The following is a 9,262-nucleotide window of genomic DNA, read 5'->3' as shown; positions in this document are numbered from 1 at the left end:
TGCAATTATCAGCGATGGAGGAACTCATTTCTGTAACCGGGCCTTCGAGAAGTTGTTGGCTAAATATGATGTGCGCCACAAGGTGGCTACTCCGTACCACCCACAGACCAGTGGGCAGGTTGAGGTGTCCAACAGAGAGATCAAGATCGTACTGACAAAAACTGTAAATGCTACAAGAACTGACTGGTCAAGGAAGCTGGATGATGCGCTATGGGCTTACAGGACAGCATTCAAGACACCAATTGGTATGTCACCATATAAGTTGGTGTTTGGGAAGGCCTGTCACCTACCTGTAGAACTGGAACATAAAGCGTGGTGGGCACTGAAACAGCTGAATTTAGACTTGGAAGCTGCGGGCACGTCGAGAGTCACGGAATTACATGAGCTAGAGGAGTTCCGGTATCTTGCTTTTGAGAGCACAAGGCTATATAAAGAGAGAATGAAGAGGCTTCACGATCAGAACATCATTGAACGAAATTACAAACCTGGAGACAAGGTACTACTTTATAACTCAAGACTGCGGTTATTCCTAGGAAAGCTAAAGTCAAGGTGGTCTGGACCATTTCGCGTGGTTGAAGTGTTTCCTTCCGGAGCTGTGGAAGTTTCTACTGAAGATGACTCTCGTACATTTAGAGTCAATGGTCAGCGGTTGAAATTGTATGTGGGCCTGAACGAGCCTAAGGAGATGACCGAGCTGCATTTGAATGAACCCCAGAGGTCGAGCGAACCTTAATTTCGCTCACATGAGTCGTGCCGCGACGTTAAATCAGGCGCTACGTGGGAGGCAACCCATGACATTGTTGTAATTGTAACCTTTGTAATCTAGCTTAAAAAAAAAAACAGAACAGAACAGGCGTTAGAATCAGAACAGGCGTTCTACCGCGGTTCCACCGCGACCGCGGTGAAACCGCGGTAGATTACGCCCGCGGAACCTCACTGCCGCGGTTCTACCGCGAAAGCGGCAGAACCGCGGCAGGTCCAGACGCGGTCAGGTATGTGTGTTATTTTAATTTTTTTTTTCTTTTCTTTCTTTTCCTAATTTTTTTAAAAACCCCCTAAAACATCCCCCCACCTAAATACCCCATATTCCGCCCCAAACCCCCATTCCCCTCTTTCTTTCTCTCTCTCTTCACAAACCAACTCTCTCTCTTCTTCTTCTTCTTCTTCTTCAACACCCTTCATCCCCCACCTCCACTCCCATACCTTCATTTTGCTCCTCTCTTCAACTCAAGTAAGTTCTTCTCCTCTCTCTCTCTATTTCTTTATTTTCTAAGTAGTGTAATTTGTTAATATTGTAATTGTAGTTAAACCCTAGTTAGGATTAGTATAGTAATTTCAATTTTTTTTGCTTTCTTTTATGATTACTATGGTTATTGTTGTTGTAGTTGATGTTTGGGGGGTTGTTGGTGCCACATTAGTTGGGGTCTCCATTATAATATAATTATGAAATTGTTTTGGTGGTTTGGAGACCTAAACTAGTTTTATGGTGAATATTGGTATTGGGTCATGTGTTGCCCAAGAATGATGGTACTATGTTGTCTATTTTTGGGGGTGTTCTAAGCCCGACTTAGGTTTGGGGTGTTGTACAGGATGGTTGTTGTTGTATGGTGACTTGTTGGTTTAAAAGATAATTGTGTTGTAGTTTTGTTAGCATAGGTGCTAATTGTTGGAGAATGGTGTTTGTCTTTTGGTGGTGTTGTATATCGGGGATAATATTGAATGGAATAAGTGTGGGGTGTATGTTGCCGGATGTGGTACGGAAAAGGTGGAGCTGTTGTTGAGTTTATTATAGCTGGCGTCATTGGGTGGTAAAGTCTGAGTAACCATCTTATTGGCATTAGCTAATGCAATTGGTTGATGGTTTGTTAACTGTTTTCAGGATTAATGGCTCCCAAAAGGCATAGGCGCTCTGGCGGTCCTTCCCACCGACCTGCTTATGAAGAATCTAGATTCCAATCGGAACAGGTTGAGGATGACTTCCGTGCCAAAGCTAATAAAACGTTCATTCAGGAAATCCCGATTGATCGGGCTGCCCTCCGAGTTGAAAAAGTGGAGATGTATGAAGAGATCCGGAGGCGGGAAATGGAGTTCCTCTTTGCTGACCCTGCACCTGTCAACAAGATGTTGGTTCGTGAATTTTATGCAAACTGCCCATTGAATTTGGGTAGGGAGTTGATTGTGCGGGGTACGGTGGTCAGTGCTCAGATTCCAACAATTCGCCGGGTGTTGAGGTTGCCTCCATTCACCAGCGATGTTGACTACTATCATGACAGGCCCGGGGTGACATGGGAGGTCATGACAAATGTGCTTTGCACGGAGGGGCGACCTATTTGGCTAAAGGAAGATATAACTCTCAACTCTAACTCCTTCACTCACCTAGCTAAGTGTTGGTTGACGGTTATCTGTAGCAGGTTCCTGCCTTCTAGCAACACCACGGACGTGAACTTCAACAGGGCATTGTTGACTTGGTGCTTTGTGACAGGGAAAGATTTCGATGCAGCACGGATAATTGGCGATGAAATGGTCTTACGGGGACCGCTGCTGTCTAAGGGATTCTACTTCCCTTCCTTGGTAACCACGCTATGCTTGCTGAGGAACACTCCTACCAACCATGCTGATGGTGACTTGCCCCCAAAAGCAGCTTTCAAAGCTTCCAGTATCAGAGTGGGGAGGGGCACTCGCACTACCATTGAGATTGATGATGAGGAAGACGATCCGGTCCCTATGGCACAATCTAGGCGGTCTGTAGACAGTGCTGGACCCTCTTGGCGCTCTTAGGCTGGAGCGGACCTATCTCGCTCCCAGTCCTCCCGGCCTATGTTGCGTTCATTGGAGGAAGAGGTTGCGGATCTTCGCACCTCGGTGGATGGTCTACACACAAGGTTGGACGCCATGTCACAGCGGCAAGCTAGATCTGAGAACAAGTTTATGGCTTGGCTGCGTGCATTGGGAAGGGCATGCCATGTCGATCCCAGTACCGTCTCCGACTCAGATTGAGTTTCAGGGAAGTTTTCTCACCCTTCTGTTCTTTTCTCTATATTCTGATGACATGGGGACATGCCATTGTTTTAAGTGTGGGGTGGGAGAATGGCTCTGACTGTGTATGGTAATGTATATAGATGTATGTTGTTGTGTTGTATCATTAGAGTAATATGTTGTATGTGTGTGAGTTTGTTATATTAGGATTAGCTGACTTGGCCCAACGACGGACACTTTTTGACAGGTTTCTTGAGGGTCTAAGTCAAATAAAAAAAATAAAAAAAAAAAGAAAAAAAAAATCGACTGGTAGAGGACTTTTCCTGATGACGGACTAGGTGGACAATACTCTTGAGGGAAGTAGTCCATGTAGGATTTTTATTTTTATTTTTATTTTATTTTCTTCTTTTAGGTAGTGTATTACCTCCCCCTTGGTTTTTCTTTTGACCACGGTTCTTTTCCAAGGGTTTTTCTTGAACCGGGTTAGGTAGATTTTTCTTTTTGAAGTTTAAGAATAAATGGGTGAAGGGCAGAATGTAACCCCAAATGTGTACGCTTGTATAGAAAAGAACCTGAGTGTGTAACATCTAAGCTTGTTTGTGGACTCATAATTATGCCTTAATTGTGCACATCTTGACTTGCTTGAACACTCGTATGATTGTGTTGATGAACTGATTCGGAATGAGTTACATGCTAAGTGTGTGTGAGCTGTTACTTGCATCTAATGTTGCATATGATACCTAGAACTTGCCCTGTGTGTTTGCAAAGCGAAATAGAAGTTGTTTGGTTTTAGAGATGATTGAGGCATTTCTTTGTTTAACCCTTTATACTTGAAAATCCACCTGTGCATATTACCATAGTTAACCCCTTTTGAGCCTGAAGCCTTTTCTTTGATAACCCTATAATGATCTAAAATGTGGTGTTTAAATACGCTAATTGAACTCTTCCCTCCTAGAAGCACTTGAAGCACTAAAAGAGATACAAAAGTCAAAGTGTGGGGTGGGGAGAAAGAAAAAAAAAGAAGGGAAAAAAAAAGAAGGGAAATCAANGGACGCCATGTCACAGCGGCAAGCTAGATCTGAGAACAAGTTTATGGCTTGGCTGCGTGCATTGGGAAGGGCATGCCATGTCGATCCCAGTACCGTCTCCGACTCAGATTGAGTTTCAGGGAAGTTTTCTCACCCTTCTGTTCTTTTCTCTATATTCTGATGACATGGGGACATGCCATTGTTTTAAGTGTGGGGTGGGAGAATTGCTCTGACTGTGTATGGTAATGTATATAGATGTATGTTGTTGTGCTGTATCATTAGAGTAATATGTTGTGTGTGTGTGAGTTTGTTATATTAGGATTAGCTGACTTGGCCCAACGACGGACACTTTTTGACAGGTTTCTTAAGGGTCTAAGTCAAATAAAAAAAAAAGAAAAAAAGAAAAAGAAAAAAAAATCGACTGGTAGAGGACTTTTCCTGATGACGGACTAGGTGGACAATACTCTTGAGGGAAGTAGTCCATGTAGGATTTTTATTTTATTTTGTTTTCTTCTTTTAGGTAGATTTTTCTTTTTGAAGTTTAAGAATAAATGGGTGAAGGGCAGAATGTAACCCCAAATGTGTACGCTTGTATAGAAAAGAACCTGAGTGTGTAACATCTAAGCTTGTTTGTGGACTCATAATATATGCCTTAATTGTGCACATCTTGACTTGCTTGAACACTCATATGATTGTGTTGATGAACTGATTCGGAATGAGTTACATGCTAAGTGTGTGTGAGCTGTTACTTGCATCTAATGTTGCATATGATACCTAGAACTTGCCCTGTGTGTTTGCAAAGCGAAATAGAAGTTGTTTGGTTTTAGAGATGATTGAGGCATTTCTTTGTTTAACCCTTTATACTTGAAAATCCACCTGTGCATATTACCATAGTTAACCCCTTTTAAGCCTGAAGCCTTTTCTTTGATAACCCTATAATGATCTAAAATGTGGTGTTTAAATACGCTAATTGAACTCTTCCCTCCTAGAAGCACTTGAAGCACTAAAAGAGATACAAAAGTCAAAGTGTGGGGTGGAGAGAAAGAAAAAAAAAAGAAAAAAAAGGAAAAAAAAAGAAGGGAAAATCAAGAATGAAGGTCGGATTGGTGAACTGGCAGTGTATAATAAATCTGGAAAAAAAAAGAAAGAAGAGAACAGAGAAAAAGAAAAGTAGCCAGTTGTACCAAACGAGAAGTGGGGTGGCGCAAGTGAAACAAAATGTGGAGAAACAAGTGGATTGATCATGGAAGTAAAATAAAAGGAAGTGTGTATTAAAAGTGCTTAGGGAGGTTAGTCACTATATCCAAATATATCCTACCCGTCCCTTAGCCTACATTACAACCTATAAAGACCTCTTGATCTTTGACTGAATGACTTGATTAGTGGAGTATTACACTAGGGGCAAGCTTATGGTGTGTCTGTGTGGCATGTGAATGCTCTTTGCTGAGAGTGAGTATATTCTTTCTATATATGGTTCCTTATTGTTGAATTTTATGTGTGTGTGGAACTTCTCTCAAATTTTGTTTATGTGAGGGCATGTGACTCTAGAAGAAAAAGTGAGTCTTCACTTCTGTTAGAGTAATTAGAGTGAGCACAAGTGTGTCTTGGCATGAGAGTCTGCATTTGAGATATGATTGTGCACCGCTTAGGTCAATCTTTGATAATAGCAGGTGTGACATAAATTGGGGCAATGCATTGAGCAGTTAGGCCTAGAAGTGTGGTTTAGTTTGCTCGAGGACGAGCAGAGGTTTAAGTGTGGGGTGTTGATAATAGGTGAATTTGACTATAATCACGCACCAAATAATCACCTTCTTGTGAACTTTTAATGTGGAAAATGACAACAAAATGCTCTTATTAGTGCTTTACATGATTTGCAGGTGATATAGGTGTAAGGAAGGCTAAGGAGCGGTTTTGGAGTCAACTATTGATGAAAAGAGGCTAATTGTCGAATTTCCAAAGTAACCCATTCAAAACAGGCCAAAATGCCCGGGTACAAGTTCCACCGCGGTTCTACCGCGACCGCGGTGAAACCGCGGTGGAAGGCAGTCTCTGAAGGTTGAAGATTCCGCGAAGGCGTTTGACCGCGGTTCTACCGCGACCGCGGTAGAACCGCGGTGGGCACAGTAAACTTCGGGGACTTAAGTGTAAAACACGGGATTTTTAGACCTAAACCCTATTTAAAACGCTAGACTTCGCCCAAAAGAGGCATGTATTGATTTTTTAGGTTTCTTAGCAAGGAAAAACATTGTGAGAAAATACTCTAAACATCTTTCTTCTTTTCTTTTGATTTTATGATGAATTCAAGCTTAGTTTATTTTCCCATAGCCATGAGTAGCTAAATTCCTTGTCTAAGGCTTTGATGGAACCTATTGGGTGATGAACTTCTTGTTTATGTGAATACAAATTGCTAGTTTAATCTTTATTTGTTCAACTTCGTGTTCGTTGTAGTTAATTGACAAGATCCTCAATTAGCTGTGCCTATTTAGTGTGCATAACTTGGAAAAGAGTGCATATTTAGGGTATTGTTGAACAACACCACTCCTAGATTATTAGAGGAATCTATAATTGCGGGTTTAAAGGCGGGATTAGGAATAACGAAGCCTTGGGTGCAATTTAAATTGAATTGTGCGAAATTAAGAAAGCTAGTGTATCTCGGGAGAGTGCAATAGTAGATTACTGTGAGTACTCGGGAGAGATTTGCGGTAAGATTAGCGTTCATGATTGATAGAGATATGGGGGTAAATTTGTATGAGCATAAACAGAAGGGATTCCATCAATAGGGGAAATCATTGCCTTAACTTTTTTCTCATAATTGTTTACAACCCTTCTAATTTAGTTATAGCCTTTTTATTTACTTGCAAGTTAGTTATTAAAGAACAATCAACTGAGAATTTGAATATTTGGGAAGCTGGTTCTGAAGACTTGGTGGGTCTGAAGGTAGCAGTTGATAGGTTAACTCTCTGTGGGATTCGACTCCGGACTTGTAAACCGGATTATATTTGCAGCGACCGCATTGTCCTTTTATACGGCATAGTTGGGCGTGATCAGGGAGAAACTCACTATTCTCGTTATTCTATCCATCCAGGAGCGACAAAGATGTATCATGATATCAGGGAAGTATATTGGTGGGACGGAATGAAAAAGGATATAGTGGAGTTTGTTGCTCGGTGTCCTAATTGTTAGCAGGTTAAGATTGAGCATCAAAAACCCGGTGGATTATTGCAGGCTATGGAGATTCCGACTTGGAAATGGGAAGTAATCAATATGGATTCGTAGGCTTACCTCGTACCCAGTGTAAGTTTGATTCGATATGGGTGATTGTTGATAGGCTTTCAAAGTCAGCCCATTTTCTACCCGTTAGGACTACATATTCCGCAGAGGATTATGCAAGGCTTTATATTAAGGAGATAGTACGACTGCATGGTGTCCCTGTATCTATTATCTCAGATAGAGGAGCTCAATTTACAGCTAACTTCTGGAGGTCTTTCCGAAAAGGATTGGGGACTCAGGTAAGTCTTAGTACAACATTTCATCCCAGATAAACGGACAGGCTGAGCGTACTATTCAGACACTCGAGGATATGTTACGAGCTTGTGTTTTAGACTTCAAAGGTAGTTGGGATGATCATCTGCAGCTTATTGAATTCGCATATAATAATAGCTACTATTCCAGCATTCAGATGGCTCCATACGAAGCTCTTTACGGACGGAAGTGTAGGTCGCCTATAGGGTGGTTCGATGTTGGGGAAACTACATTAGTAGGACCGGAATTGGTACAACAGGAAATCGAGAAAACTAATCTTATACAGGAAAGGCTATTAGAAGCTCAAAGCCGTTGACGACTGGGTATTGCTAAAGTTATCATCGATAAAAGGTGTCATGAGGTTCGGTAAGAAAGGAAAACTTAGCCCTCGGTACATAGGACCATATAGGGTTATACGTAGGCGAGGTAGCATATGAGTTAGACTTGCCTTTAGACTTGGAATCTGTACATCCAGTCTTTCATGTGTCTATGCTCCGTAAATGTATCAGAGATCCTTCTAGAATCGTGTCAGTGGACGACGTTCAGGTCGCAGAGCAGCTATATTATGAAGAAACTCCCATTGTTATATTAGACAAACAGGTTCGGAGATTAAGAACTAAAGACGTAGCTTCGGTGAAAGTACTTTGGAGAAACAACAATGTGGAAGAAATGACTTGGGAGGCCGAAGAAGACATGATGTCTAGATATCCTCACTTATTTCCTCCTCCGGAAAAGGGACCGACTGAGACATCACAACCTTAAGGTACGTGTATGGATTATTGTGTTAGTTATTGTCATTGGTCGTGTGAGGCCATTGTCGTTATTGATGATTGTGGTCCTATATGGCGTTGAGTTATTGAGTTTCTACAGAAGAGTTGGTAGTAGTATTGTTACAAAGGCGGCTCTGCCAAAGTTATATAGATCCCAGGGAGTTAAACATTCGAGGACGAATGTTTCTAAGGGGGGGAAGGATGTTACATCTCGCGTTTTCGTACGTTAAAGTTTCTTCGTAAGTTAATCGACGTAAGCTCGGGGATAAGATTTTCTTGAGACTATAAGCATTTATGCTATTTATAACACGCAATAAGTAAGTGTGTTGAAATTTAAAGGGTAAACCAATCAAAGAAAATAAGTTTTGTCGGAGGTGGTCAATTTGGGATATAATACAATCCGAGCCAAAATACCCGGTGTTTATAGACTAGTGCCACACAAGGTACCTCATGACCATGATAGTAAGGTACATAAAGTGTATTAAAAGTAAGTTTATTTTAAGTAATTTGAGATAATTCTTAATTATGTGGGTAATTGATTAATTATTGGGTAATTAATTAAAGAGTGGGATAAGATTTAACCCCTCCCCCCAACGTGGCAAGCAACCATTTCCATTTCATGACTAAGTAACAAAGGTAGCAAGGTGTCACACTTGGAAAGAAATGTGACACCAAGCATTAATTATGTGGGGCCACCTAAAAAGTGAGGATAACACTATAATCTCTTAAGAAAGAAATCCAACCAAGCTTTAACATTATTTTCATTATCTCCTAAGAGAGTTTCAGCCAAGCATAGAAACATTACTATTAAAATCATTTTCTAATCCAAGAAACATAAGCAATGTTAATTCACTTCCCAAATAGCAATGTTGTTGCTAAGTTCTTAAGGAAAGGTTTTGGCCAAGATTTTCTTTGCATAGCTACGTGATTGCTTCAAGCTTTCCATACAACTTGTTCCGTATTTTG

Source organism: Nicotiana attenuata, unplaced genomic scaffold (assembly GCF_001879085.1).
Source record: "Nicotiana attenuata strain UT unplaced genomic scaffold, NIATTr2, whole genome shotgun sequence".
Taxonomy (NCBI): domain Eukaryota; kingdom Viridiplantae; phylum Streptophyta; class Magnoliopsida; order Solanales; family Solanaceae; genus Nicotiana; species Nicotiana attenuata.
This window is presented reverse-complemented; position numbering follows the sequence as displayed.